Below are 13,421 nucleotides of genomic sequence, written 5' to 3' on the forward strand. Positions count from 1 at the left end.
TACATCAAGAAATAGTGGCATGACCAGAAGGTGAATGGACTCCTCATCCACTGCCAGGTCCCTGAGGGCTTTCATAGAAACAGGACAGTTTAGGGGCTGCTTAAACTTCAGGGATTAAACTGGGGGTTTTTAACCACTCTAAAAACTTGGTCTCTCCATCATAGATTTGGGTCAACACCTCTTTTTAATTCAAGATCAAAATTACAGGGTTGATCTGGAAGGAAAAATAAAAGCAAGACTAGATAAAGAGCATATATACCCATTCCTCTGACTCTCCTGCTAAAATTTCAAGCTAAAAATGTCATACACACCCCCTACTTATATGTAAGAGTATATATTTATTTATTCATAACAACTTCAGGTTTAGATGACAATGCAGGATACACAAGGGTATCAGGTCCTCCAAAATACAGGCAAATATCTCAGCTCCTGTGGAACAGTTCATTTCTAGAGGATGATCGATTAAATTCAATTAAAGGAACAGCTTTGAAGCACTGTCTTTAGAGCAGAGCTCCTCTCTCCCCCAAATGCTTAACACAGTAGCTGGACATTTAGTTTTGTGACATGCCAAAATCTTTGTGCCTTGTAAAGACAGACACAGGAGAAGGAATGTTAATGGCCTCTTTTTACAGTAGCCAGTTGTCAGAGGAGGTGGGAGAAAACAAACCACATAGAAAACAAATGCCAATTTGTGGTCTTGACCATTTAAAAATGGATCCCAAAATAGTCTGCTAAATTGTTTCACCCGGAGCAAAATTACCCACGAATACATATGCACGCACACAAAAACAGCATCTCTTGACGCAGTGCTGATGGTGACTGCAGTCAAGGAAGAAGCGTTATTGCATTCCACATTGTGAAAAGACCACAATGCAGTAATTATTCTGAAAGGTTTTCACAAAGCACAATTATTAAGCTAACATTATCCCATTATTGTTTGTTGCTATGGAGATAATATAATCAATATATTTTCTGGATTGATTTTTTTAATACTACTAGCACATTGCACAATATAGCAAGATTTAACTCAATGCATTAACTGATTTTAGTTTATGATTGGCAAAGTCTTAAGGCAATAGATTGCAATCCATCTCACGCCTATTATTCTATCAAGACACTTAATGTCAAAAGCTCTGCTGCAAAAGCAAGTTTTCCTTGTTGAAAATGAGAAAAAGGATAACAAATTTCTCTGAAGAGAGGCAATCTTTTAAGCATGAATTTAACACTTATTCCTATTTTTCCTAAGCCAAACACAAATTACCAGAGTGACTACAGAAGTAGTAGAAAAGCAACTTCTGTTTGAACTCTCAACTTAAGATGCTTATTTATTCCAGTGGGGATGTTTTGAGGCATTATCCTCCTCCATGTAATAGAAACTTTTCCTGCAGCAACAGGAGGCTCTAAGAAGGTTGCAGCGATTGCAGTGCTGAGCCAGAGCCCACTGGATACGAATGCAGTTTGCAGCCTTGCCACCGCCTCTTCCTGCATGAGCTTGGCAGAGTCACTCGCTACCTGCTCCCGTGCCCAACGAAGACAGCGGGCACTCAGCCATTGGTCTCAAAAGGGGGGTGAAGCAAAACTGTTATAGCCACAGCCCTTAGTTTCCTTGCCCATAAAGCTGCAAGAACACTTCCTTTCCTCCAGGTCTGCCTCTGCAGATGATAAGCTTTTAGCAAATCAAGTGACTGCTCCTGTGTGAAGACAGTGGTAGGTCTCCACAAACCTGACTCCCAGACCTTTGCAAGACACTAATATAATATATTAAAAGGCTTCAATTCTGACACTGTTGTTTCAGCCTGTTACCTCTCCTAGGAAGAGATGGGCTTGTCATTGTGCAAGGTCTCAAAGCCTTTTAACATATATTTGCCATAATTGTCCATAGAAGGATTTTAACAGGTTTTCCCCTCCCATATGGCCATACTGTGGTAAATTGCCTTTGCCTCAGTCCCAGAGGTGACCATATTTTGTCAGCATGGTTTATAATCAGGCCAAAATTTACAAGTGCAGCATGCTAGACTTTGCATAACTAAATAAAAGGAGTTATAGCAATGTTTGAAAGTAACACCACCTGTTAACTCCCATGAGAATCATATGCTTACACTTTTAGGTGCCACAGAGTGGGTTCAGCTGCCACAGTGTGGCTTTAGCTGCATTGGGTTAGACACCAGCATATAAGCATTTTGGCCATAAAGCATACAACTGCTTGCATAAAATGTGAAATTATTAATCATAGTAATCACAGTAATTCCACCTTCTCCCTTCCCTAAAGGCACCAGATTGGGTGGTCTTGCCTTTCTACGTGAAGTGGGCTGGGGCCCAGTAATGTAACTTTTGGACTGGCTGGAGGGGATCCATCAAGAATGATCATTCACAGATTAAATATGTTGCCTATGCAACACATCTGGCCCTTCTGGCCCAGGGGATAAGTAATAGAGTTAGGAATGCACATTCACAAACCACCCCCTGTAAGATTGCCGCGCTGCTGCTAACCCAAGCAGAGCTAGGGCTGGTTTGTAAGCCACCCCCGCCCGCCTTGCTCCACAAGGCACGGATCATTCTCTTCCATCGCATTTCTCAGTGATGCCACTTTTATCAAAATGGCTCTGAACTGCTACGTGGGCATGTGCCACGGTGTACAAAATAAGCATGCACATAGGGTTGCTTGCCTTCCCACCTTGTTTACTTTTATGTTATTTTATAACGGATTTTTCTGCTGGACAGGGCTTAGACAAGCAGGTATGATACTCATTCAAACAGGCTACTGTCACACGTGCAGCCTTAAAGGACACCATCTGCTAGTTCATCAGCACAGTAAAGCATTGCTTAATACACATCACTGTTTCAAATATGGAGAAAAACATCATTTGTTTCAAACCGCTGACTGCATGCTGTCCACCACAATGCCTTATCATGCAACAGCCCAGAAGTTCTGCAAAAATAAAACCGCATTTAGCTGCGGTCAGTCAGGGGATATCAATTTTGGTAACAAGAATTATACAATTACATTCCTAAGCAATTGGTCTCAACAACAGACAGAGCCTCTGGTAAATTGGCTGCAGGCCTGATTTTACCACTGTCATACATACCGAGCAGAGCCTACCAGCGAGACCCCCTTCATTTCAGTGCTAGAGGACTAAGATACTACTTAGAAAAAGTAAAACAATCAGTGTCCTGCTGCAAAGGTTGAGGCTAATCACACTTTGCTTAGTTCCATTCTGTAATTGCTGTGTACCTTCTTCTAGCCCAAGATTACAATTTTCTTTATTTTTTTTAAAATTAATCAAGTCATTAAAAAAAAAAAATATCATTACTCCACAGCACAGAGATTGAACTTTGCTGCTGGAGGTTGAGTCATGCAGCGGTGAGAGGCACCTGTCAAGGGGTGATCCTGTCCCTGCACAGCAGGACTTCTCCTGGCACTCAGCTTTGCCAGCCCGGCTGTCCCTGGCCAGTACATTGACCCAGGCTGCTATAGGAAGATCCTGGGGTCCTACAGCCTTCCTCCTGCCTCCTCCTATAGTCCTCCTTCCTGCCTTTTCCTCACATACACAACACAGCCTTAGCCAGAACAGAGAAAGGGCAGCCCTCACATAGGTCACACGGTGATGCAAAAGGCTCTCACAAACCTCCTTCTCTGCTCCCACCACAGCTAAATATAATTTAACCTGAAGCACTTTGCCCGTAATTATGCAAAAAGGTGGGTTTGAGATGGGAGGCTGGAGGGGAAGCCGGCACCGCCGCATGGCAGAGCTCCCTTTGCCGGCTCCGCAGCAGCACTGTGCTCCGGGAGACGGGAGCTGTTCAAATGTTTTGACAGAACATGCCGATTCCTCGGGAATGTTTTTATTCTAGTCGATGTGCCAATTCTGCACAGATTTCCAGTGGAAAGCAGGCAGACAGTCTGGGTCTGCTGAAATAAAACGACTTCACCAAGAAAGAAGAAAAAGTTGCATTTTCAGACTATTTTTACTCGATTCATGATTGTATTTGTTTTAGTCAGTTTGTTTAATTGTTTTCAATTTTACCTGGAAACTCCATTTTCTAGCAGGCTCTAAAGACATGCCAAAAGGCACCAAATCACTGTAGAAAATTAAGCTCAGGCAAAAGACCTTAGAGGACTTTTGAGATATAGGTTTGTAAGTAAACAGTGCACAGAGATAAACAGGGAAACCCAAAAAAATTTTACACTAAATTAATGATGTCCTAACTAGAGCTGCTTAGCCTGGTTCTGCAAGAACCCAAACACCTCCATTTTTGCATTTGCAGTTGTCTTTCAAAGGCTTTCTTTTTCTTTTGCCTTAGGGAGTTATTTATAGGGCTATTATAATTTGAGGTCTGGTCTTCTCGTGGCAGGTCCTTCATCCAGGAAATGAAATAGCATTAGAAAATGAAATCTCGCGTTTATGAGGTCTTCAAGATGGCTCCCTGGGGCACTGAGGGGGAAAAAAAAAAAGGTACTGAAAAATATAAACACAAATATAACTACAGGATACTTGCATGCTCCCTAATTCTATCTGTCATGAACTATGAGAGACTCTTTATTAAAACGGAAACCCCTGGTACAAGGTCATCAACTGCAGCTTTTTTCCCCAAAGCTCTCCCATTTCCTCCTTGTGTGTGATCAAGCACCTTTTCCACCTCACCTTGGCTGCAAGGTGCTCACGTCCAAGGCTGTCCTCAGGTGTGGAACACAAAGAAGGATGACTCAAAACACCACTCTTCCTCTGGCTGCCTTGCCACATGCTTTTCACAACACATTCTATATTGCAGCATGTTAACCAATCAAGGTAGATTTGTTCATCCCTTTGCAAGCTGTAACCTTTGCAAAAATCAGGTATCAATCACCAATTTCTTGTTCATACCTCTTTGTACTACTTTGCTAGACCGCTCTCCAGAGCCACAAGGTGCCTTATGCTATCCAGGGCTTATCACCTGCTCTTTCCTCTCAATATATCAAGATAAAAGCAAATAGAGGCAAATCAATGAAGACTTTGGGGTTCCCCATCCCCTTTTTCTGCGCATCCAAAGGAGCACTTCCCTCCAGCCCTTACTCTTGCCATACATCTTTTTCCCCTTTTCCTGAGTGTAACATAATCACCGTGTTTAAAGTTCCACTCAGCTTCCCAGAGAATACTTAAACTCCTTAACCCGTCATCACATGCGACTTCTTACAGCTCCTGTAACCCAGCTTTCACTAATCCTACCTAAACTACCTCTGGCATCCTGCTACCTGTGAAAAGTTAACAGCTTTGCATATGCCCAGAATTGAAAAAAGACGTAAGATATAATGCACAAAACCTACAGAAGTTCACAAGATAGTAAAGACTAATCTGCAATTATTTTAATGGGGGTTTTCTGCATAGTTTATTATGAAAATAGGTATTTGAGAATATTTTTAAATATATGTCTACTTTCAATGTCTTTTTCTCTTGTTTATAGTTTTAATTTTTCTTGTCATAGTGTAAAATAAAAATCACTAATGTTCAGCGAGTTGTTTTTTCTGCCTGAATATTTAAAAGTGCCCCAGTGCAACTGTCCAAAGAACATTTCACTTTTCCCTCTACCACATTAGAAATCATCTAAAATTTATGGAATATTTAAAAATTACAACATTGAAGCAAGAAAAAAAAGGTTAATAACAAAAAAAACAAAATGAAAGGCTAAAAAGTACACAGACAATCCAAGACTGTATCATCCATTTTACTGCACTGCATGGTGAAGACAGAAAGAAAAACCAGCAATTTGAAATATATGCTTTTAAAACACACAGGTTTGTTTAAACTTTCTGTTGAAAAACTTCTCTTTTTTTCTTTTTCTTTTCTTTAAAAATAAAAAAAACAAAAAGCCCCAGTCAATTCTCAAACAAACCTGATTAGAATCCAGCTCTGGTTGATTCTGGTTTCACATTATCATCCACACTTAGACACATGCTGAGGCCTCTGAGGACATGGAGAATTAGATTAACTTTTGATCTCTATACCCCTCTGACAAGATTGGTCCTTTCTTACACTTCCATGTCCTTCTAGGCAACTTGCATTTCTGGATCAAATTGCATAAATATTTGTCCAAAAAAGAGCGCTCCAGAAAATAATGTTTCACTTATTTCTGACAAATTAAGAGAATCCCAAGCATGCAACAGCTGCTTTACATCTGTCCCACATCTACAGCTATTGAAGCCCTCACAGTCCTACCCCAGTGCCCATCCTGCAAACCCACACTGCCTTTCCCAGCACTGCATCCATTTGACTACGGGTCATGACTAAGACCCAGTTTCATACTCAGTCCCTCAGAGAAAGTTATATTTCATCTCTACATCCTGCCTGGGGAGAGGAGAAAGCAGGAAGAACCTGGACGGTCACGAGTCTTACATCCAGATAAAGCTACCAAGAGGTGATACCACCCAAGGTGCACCGTAGGCAGCCAGAAGAGAGCCCACAATGAATACCAGGGATTTAATGGCACATGGTTGAACAGGCAGTTCTCCAAAGCCTTCTATTATTCATTTTAATATAAAGCCTTGCAGAAACCAAGCCTGACTAGCTGCAGCAGATCAGACCCACAGCAGCTGTACCTTCCTACTCTCGGAAAGGGTGGGGGAAGTATCTTGCTTGCCACCCTTTCAGGATGACTTGCTGTACAGAAGGTCAGCTTCTTATTTGAAGAGACGTGTCATGCTGTAAACATTTCTAGTGGAGCTTGGGTTAGCAGCACTTGTAAGAAAACCCTAATGAAAATAAATTGTTATGTATTTACCCATATGCTGAGGAGCATATGGCTAATGCATTTAGACACTGCTAATGAAGTTAAGACTCAGCTAAATTTGTTGGCTCATGGATAACAACTGCTCTCAACAACCAATCTGAGCCTGCTATAATTTTAGCATTACAACTGATACCTGGCCATTATTATACGTACTGATCCTGCTGACATAGAAGAACTGGTTTTCTGAATATGGATTTCTCCACATCACAATAAGAAGGTAAGCAGCATATGATGCCACTAAACTCCAGATTTACATGTAAAGTGAGCAAGTTACAACTTCATTTAAAACAGAGATTGCTCTTATTCGTTGTAGCCCTGAGTCTATTGCTTTCTTTTTTAATTTCAAGGACTAAAAGATTTTATTTAGTCCAACCCCATCCTCTCCAGGCCAGTGCCACACTGATGTGACTACAGCCAAAACTTAACAGAAGACAATCACACCTAAGAAATATTCTTGGTATTTTAAGTCCACGTGTAGAAGCCCTTTAAGTTTACTACAACAGCTACATGAGTCCTCCTATTCACTCATATCGCTGCTCTTCAAGGCGAAGGTCCCTACTTCACGTGGGAATCCTACTCCTTGTGCGTGATCACAGGGATCCTGGAGTCCAAGGTAAATTCCAGTTTAAGTGATTACACTGGGTCTATCTGAATGCTACTACCGTTGCAACTATATATTATCTTCATTTTCTTAACCCAGCTACTGCATAGCATGGCTGGTTTGTGTTCGCTGTTGCTACATGTCATGCCAGAGCTGGCTTTAATTTAGCAGTATATACTGCTTAAAGAGCAGGCTACATAGCAAAGTCCAGAGGGTTATGTGATGAACATGCAAATATAGTCTCCAAAAGGCACGATACATGGCAAACTTCCCCTATACCACTCTCAGGAGCCAGGTGTCATTTATGATGTAGACTTCTGCTCTGATGGATATTGGGTAGCCATTTCTCAATTGACCCCAAAAACCCATCAAAAAGCAATGGTTTTGGTCAAGGGTGGAATGGAAGAGCAGAGAAGTGTCCTTCAGCACTGTTACCCTGGGGACCCACCTTACACAGACACCTTCATTTATAGACCAGAGCTCAAGCCTGGCATTGATTCACAGCCCCACTTGCTCTGTGACTATTGACAAATCATTTAATCTCCCTCCAGCCTTCAAACTGCCCAGACTATTAAAGACAGCAGTGATATCAGCCTCCCCAAATCTACCAGAGAAAGCCCCCAGAGAAATTGCTCAAAGTGTTTCACCACAACCTGATGAAAAAGCAAGACCTATCTATGCCGGAACACCATTTATGCCATTTTTCAGGTGGGCAAAAAGAGGCACAAGGTGAAGCAAAAGAAGGAAATTTGCTTACCCAGAAAATAAGAAACATTTGCCCCACTGAGACTTGCCCATTATCACATTGGGAGCCTGTGGAAAGCTGGAAGCATGATTGGAGAGTCTCTCTTCTCACTCGCTGTGCTGCCATGGAGAACAACATTCCCTTTCCACTTAACAGGTAAAACCCTTCACATACAGCTAGCAATTGCATCAGCCATTGCCTCTGCACCTTACACAGTGTTCAATAAAGCTAGCATAAAGTATGCCAAAAGGAACCACAAAAACACGGTTTAAAGAATACCAAAACCATCATGTTGCTCATCAGCAAAGTCTGCATCTCCTTCCAGGGGCAACTGCTGAGGTCTACAGGAAACACCCAACAAGCCCTGAACAGAAAATAGATGTGGGAGCTACTCTAGGTAGAAGCTGCACAGTCAACACGCCATTCCTTGGGACATGAAAGGGACCTGTTTCTTCCCTCAAAGAAAAAACAGTATAGTCCAAAAGAGCAAAAGCATCTGACATGACCACAGCTGCATTCATAGCTTGGGGCACCATTATTCACCAGAAAAGCAGCAATGATTCAACCCCCTTTTGCTGTCATGTAAGACCTGCCAGTTGCTTTGTGTATCCTAATACTGTTGCCAGCTTCCATAAAGGTTATTTGAAGTTGACATCACGTTCAGGGATTCCTTGCAAACACAGCTACTGGAAATATTGAGTGCAAAAAAGCTGAGGACATTGTGCCTCTCCAGAAGGGTCTCTGAGGGGTACCCTCCGCTCCCCCAGAGGTGGGCTCACCCTGCTGAGACCCCCACAAGCTCAGGAAGAAGCTGGGGTGAGCCACAGCACAGTTCCACCTGATGCTCTTCTGAGAAACCAGCAGTCCAGCTTTCACTGAAGGGTGAAAATAGCTGACTCTCACTTGACTAAATGCTAATTGCGGTGTCTTGATTTCCTGCATTAGGTTCCCACAAACAGAGACTGCACTGTCTTTGTCATGGTATCTGACAACACTAACATCTGATCAAAGGAGGTAGCACAGAGTACCAGCTGAAACTAGGAAAATACACGTATTTGAAGGGGAGAGAGACTGGCTTTATAGACATACGAATATACACACAAAAACACACCTAACCCCAAGTTTTCTGTCACGTTGCAGACTGTGACATGGCTAGGTTTAGATCTGCACCACATGAATTCATGTCACATGAAACGCGCGAGTACACGGGCCTCCCAATCAAGGGGGCTTTCCCAGGACCTAAGAGATAGACCTGAGGCACCCCGTGAGGTCTGTTTGGGCAGTCAGCAGCCCACGGCGGATGCACACAGCTGGCTATGGGAGATAAAGCTGGGTTGGTTGGCGACACCACAGCGGCCCTTTCTGGTTCCACGCAGATAGCTATCAAGTGGCAAAACACACGCTCCCTATCCCATTCCTCCCCTGTTTATCTGTGTGAAGCAACACAAAACCATATGCAGGCTTTCACTGTCAGTGTAAGCCATGTTATTCTTGTAATTCAAACCAGGTCCACAACCTATCTGAGAGCCTCCTCTTCTTCCCTTTCCCCCACTTTGCTCCCCTCACCATTTGCCTCTTTCCAACCTTGTTTGGGTTTATATGCAGTGTCATTAAATTCCAGAACAGTAAACGCTGCAGCCCCTCTCTCTAAGCACTTGACACACTGCTTTCTAGCCTAAAAATTAGACATGGGGTTAATTCATTCCTGCAAGGACTCTGGCTTTTATTTTTCTTTACATCCAACTCAAAGGATGCTTTTGGCAGATGCGTAGTGGAAAAAGATCATGTTTGCTCTCTGCTTCCTCCCCGCGCTCCCCCCTTCTCCACTCCCACCCATCAGCCATAAAACAACACAGCCCAGCCAGATCCCAAACTGAAAGCAAGACAAAGCAGCCACACAGCCCCCGCTTCCACTCAGCAGAAATGGGCCGCTCCGGGGTAGCCCAGGATCTACAAGTAGGCCAGACAGAAATAAACAGAGTAAACAAAGAGTATCCTGTCCAAGCAGAGAGGGGCTAAAGAGAGTGATGCCTTTCATTGAAATGCAGGGCAGGGATACAAGCACACAGCCAGTCAAAAGCATCACTGGGGCTTGCTAGGAGTAATAGCAGGAAAGCAGCACATGATCACGCCATTATAAGGACCCAAAGCGCATCACCCAACTGTACGCAGGGCGCAACTGCATATCCCGCCTACCACGTACCAAAACAAGGCAGCCAACCACACACCTACCACCACCCCAAAGCACCAGAGACGCCAGCCCCAAGGCTGCAGCAGCACAGCGCTGCTCTCCAGAAGGCTGAGCAGGGAGCAGTGCACACAGGTACGGTACCAGGCGACCAGAGCCATTCCAATGTCAGAGCCAATGACATTTAAAAACAGCATAGCTGCCTTCTTGGAAAAGGGATTGGAAAGGGGAAGAAAAGCACAGCACAGCCATAGCAACAGGTCAAGTGTTTGCTGTGGTTCTTCGGGAGGAAGGGTAATGCAGCCCGTGTGCCTTCTCGGTTTTCAGAGAATTTGTCACGTAATAAGATCATTAGCCTGGGAATTAATAGGAGAGTTTTGTTTAGATTTTCTGCAACCTGCTGTTCCAAAGCCCATGCAGATCCATGTGTGAAAGTCCATGCTGTGTATACCCTTGTGTCTCCCACTACGCAGCTATCGCAAACAAGCCTCACATTTTTCCACAGACTGGTAGGAAAAATGCAGTACATGGAGAGGTGGGGGAACAGTCAGGAGTTTCTAGTAAAACAGCAGTCTGTCTGCTGCAAGTCTGCTCGGTTATTGGGAAAATTGAACATGCTGCTTTTTTTAAACAGCCTAATCATATTTACTATTACATCAGACTTACCCACCACAAATTGTTCTCATGCAATGGAAGAATTTCTAATCTAATATCTTGGACTCAGATAATTTCCCAGCTGCAGAACTGCAATAATTTCCTATCTTCTCATTTTTGAGATAAGCCGATTAACTTGGATATGTTTTAGTTTCAGGGTGCGATTATCTCCCTTTATTGGACTTAAGAGAGAAGGGGTGACTTGCAGTAAAATAACGTTGTTTTCCCCAAGTCAGCTCTTAAAGTCTTCTTCTCTGTGATGGAGATAGGTTTTTCCTGTTGCATTTCCCTTAGCACCTTAACTTTCAGCACTTCCTCTTCCTCTCTTAGAGACACTATATTAACAGCAACTCTTATTTTACTCAAAGAAAATACACTGTTTGAGAAATCCCCAAAATAACTCTTTCAAAAAAATCTCATGGAGAAAACATTTTCTTGTTTAAAACACATTTGAAAGTTTATTAAAAACCCCACAACCCAGCACTATTGGTCAAACCCTGCTTGCATTGTTCGTTTGTTTTCAGGCACACTTACGGAAGACGACAAATAGCAAAAGAAGGATGATAAGGCCTGATACTCTGTTCGCCTATGCAATGGAGCAAACCAGGGACCTCCATTCACTTCAGTAGAACTGATTTACACCCAAGTAAGGGAGAAGACAAGCAAACCCTTGAATTTATGCCATTACAAATTGAAAAATACTGCTTACTCCCACAATTTTCTTGAGAGCTTTTGATATTTAATGTCTTTTCTTAAATCCCAAGGTCCTAGATTTACTTGATTATGTCAAGGGGACCCCCTCTCCTCCTTTATTTTTTCCTTATGTTTCTAGCAATCATACTCTAGGAGGAAAGCCTGAAACCATGAGATGAGGACACTTTTTGGACTGGAAGGCTCTATATATGGAAACGTTTTGACTTCTCTTTCTCTTCTAGATCTCACTGTTGTACAGGGCTTTTCAACCTGTGTTGATTTGTAGAACAAATTCAGCACTGGAAACGTATGAATTACACATATGCAGATTCCCATACGGCACATATCAATTCATTCTTCTTAGTCACCATTCATGAATTCCTCTGAAATAAATGTTCATGGGTTGAAAACTGCTAGTCTGATGATTTAGTGGGAACGTGACTCATACGTTTTCCTTGCACAACATTGGCAATACCAAGAAGGAGCTGGACTACTGAAAAGGCAGACTCTCTAAAAAGCCAGTTCAGTGAAAGGACACAGCTGCATAAACATGCAAGTACAAGAACTTCCCAACATTATAGATGTAGCAACAGAACAAATCAACATTTTGCTACTTCCTACAAAAAGAAAAAAAGTTAACCCCAGCCCCCAACAAACTGCTGCTCATGCACAGCTCTGCCCCTCACACCTAAGCTCCTAAAACCATCCCCATCCCCAGGAAGGTGACGGGCAGCCTCTGCTTCTCCCCTCCTGAGGAAGGGAAAGTGAAAGCTGTCCTCTACTGACTGCAGTGAGAGCACTTGTGTTCCTGAAAATGCTCTCGTAGAAAACAGCCTGCAGTATAAAAGCAGCCCTCCTATTACTGGCGCGTTGCTATGGGCACTATTTCTAAGCAAGCAGCCACAGGAGCAGATCCAGAAAACATGGCAAAATATATGAGGGAAGAAAGAAAAATGAAAGAGCCTGGACTCATCCCTGCCTGTTCCTACCGGCAGCAATAGTGCTGTAGAGAGGACAGATGGTGAAATGTCGTAGCACTGGACATACAGCCTGGTGGGGCTTGCAGTTTTGCATCACTCATCTTTGTTTCAAAACCCTGTCTGGAATTATTATTTCTTGGTACCGCATGATATAATTTCTCAGCTACCTTTAATTTTATTTTTTTAGTTAGTTATAGTAAAATCAAGTTTATCTTTTCTTCATTAGTCTGCTTGAGTGAATTTAATGAATGCAATTCTGGTAATGAAATCTGCCTAACAGATCATAGATAACAGTTTGCAAAAACTTTCTACTTGTACACTGGTACAGAGCAAGCCTGTTGACATGTCAAAATAACTTAGTCTCTAGGCACCTTTTCCTACAGCAAGTGTTAGCAGGTGACTAATGATAACTGGATTTTGTCACCAAAAAGCTAAAGAACAAGTAGCTTCATGCCACCCAGCTGAAGTGAAACCAGAAGAGTGAGGGAGAACTGGTCTGTATTCCACACCACCAGCATCCCCCGTATGTTAAAGTCACCCTGTCAATGCCAGTTCAAATTAATCAAGAGCAGATTCAAGTCTACCTTTTATGCTATTTTCTAAATGAAATCAGACATATATGTAAAACTGGTATTTAAATGGGTTTTACCTAATAATGAGTCAGATATTGACAGAACAATCACAGTGAAGACAAAGGTAAGAGGCACTATATTCTCATTAATAATTCAAATCTCAGCATGGATATTGATGACCATGCACTTAAAAGAGGAAACTGGGCAGCAGTTGGAGTTAGCCCAG

The 13,421-nt window shown here is 42.6% G+C and overlaps 1 protein-coding gene across 1 annotated transcript in view; it reads right to left on the bottom strand.

Moving 5' to 3' along the window:
• Positions 1 to 13,421, bottom strand: part of TBXAS1 (thromboxane A synthase 1) — a 231,588-nt gene that overhangs the window by 163,456 nt on the left and 54,711 nt on the right. The window lies entirely within an intron of this gene.

Source organism: Pelecanus crispus, chromosome 1, assembly GCF_030463565.1.
Source record: "Pelecanus crispus isolate bPelCri1 chromosome 1, bPelCri1.pri, whole genome shotgun sequence".
In the NCBI taxonomy this organism is placed as follows: Eukaryota; Metazoa; Chordata; class Aves; order Pelecaniformes; family Pelecanidae; genus Pelecanus; species Pelecanus crispus.